The sequence below is a fragment of the Lipotes vexillifer genome, unplaced genomic scaffold, assembly GCF_000442215.2.
Source record: "Lipotes vexillifer unplaced genomic scaffold, Lipotes_vexillifer_v1.1 scaffold627, whole genome shotgun sequence".
In the NCBI taxonomy this organism is placed as follows: Eukaryota; Metazoa; Chordata; class Mammalia; order Artiodactyla; family Lipotidae; genus Lipotes; species Lipotes vexillifer.
Window position 1 is genome coordinate 7,514 of NW_006787891.1, and position 1,481 is coordinate 8,994.

The following is a 1,481-nucleotide window of genomic DNA, read 5'->3' on the forward strand; positions in this document are numbered from 1 at the left end:
GACCAGGCAAGCCTCTCAGGCTGGTGAGTACTGGTGGGCTCCAATCCTCTGTGCGGGAATCTGTCTGCTTTGCCCTCTGCACCCCTGTTGCTGCACTGTCCTCCGTGGCTCTGAAGCTTCTGCCCTGCCACCCCCCCCACCCCGTCTCTGCCAGTGAAGGGGCTTCGTAGTGTGTGGAAACTTTTCCTCCTTCACAGCTCCCTCCCAGAGGTGCAGGTCCCATCCCTATTCTTTAGTCTCTGTTTTCTTTTTTCTTTTGCCCTACCCAGGTATGTGGGGAGTTTCTTGCCTTTTGGGAGGTCTGAGGTCTTCTGCCAGCATTCAGTAGGTGTTCTGTAGGAGCTGTTCTGTAGGTGTATTTTTGATGTATTTGTAGGGAGGAAGGTGATCGCCACGTCTTATTCCTCTGCCATCTTGAAAGTCCCCTAGGCCTATGAAGCCTTTAAAATGAGATAGATCTGTATATAATGATATGGAAATTAAGCAAGATACATTATGCATATTTTTAGAAAAGCAGATTGCAGAACAACATGGTGTGTATGATGTGGGTTCATCTCTATTTAAAAAGATATATTTTATGTACTTGTATGCTTATAGATAATTTCTGGACGGCTACACAAGAAACTACTAGAGTGGTTACCTCTGGGGAGGAGAGCTGGAAAAGCAGTAGAGGAAAACTTTGCCTTTTCTTTCTGTCCTTTGTGTGGCTTGGATGTTTACCCTGAATGTACTTAGCTTTAATAATGATAAATGAACATAAAAAATTTCAGATATATTAGACATGTAGGGAGAGTTCTTACTATTTGTCCTTTCACAGAAGTTTACTTGGATTATCAGCAGACGCTGAAGAAACCTAATAATATTGGTGACACTGATTTAATTGCTTTTAAACCCTTGTCTTAGAAAACAGTAGTATTTTTACTCTTTAAAGGTTTTTTGGGAACAGGAGAGGGGAGTGTGGTGGTGATTATATAATATGTTAATTTATGAAGTAATAAGTTAATATAGTAAATATTGAAGTTCTACTAAAAAAGTGTTAATTTGAAATTAAAAATTTAAATTGTATTTAAGAGTTTTCCAGCCAATTAATTTCTGAAATAAACAGATATGGAAAATATGTTCTGTGGTAGATAAAAATTTTTAGTAGGGTTAGGCTGGATTGTGCTACATTTCATATTTTTCAGTGCTGTAGTTTATATTACTTTTTCAGTACATTAAAACTTATGCAGTGAAACTGAATAATGGCAATGTTTTTATACCCTTTTATAGCCATTTCTTTTTCATAACCTCCCCCATTTCCTGTTAACTAAACTATAAGCACCTTTCTGTTAATTTATGAAAATTACTGTTGAGGTAGCACATTATCACTGATCTGTATGGCACTTTCAGCATGTTAGAAGCAAAGGTCCAAGCAACATAAAACACATCAAAATTCATTAATGTGGTATTGATTATTTTTTGGATAATTAATTTTATTGCAG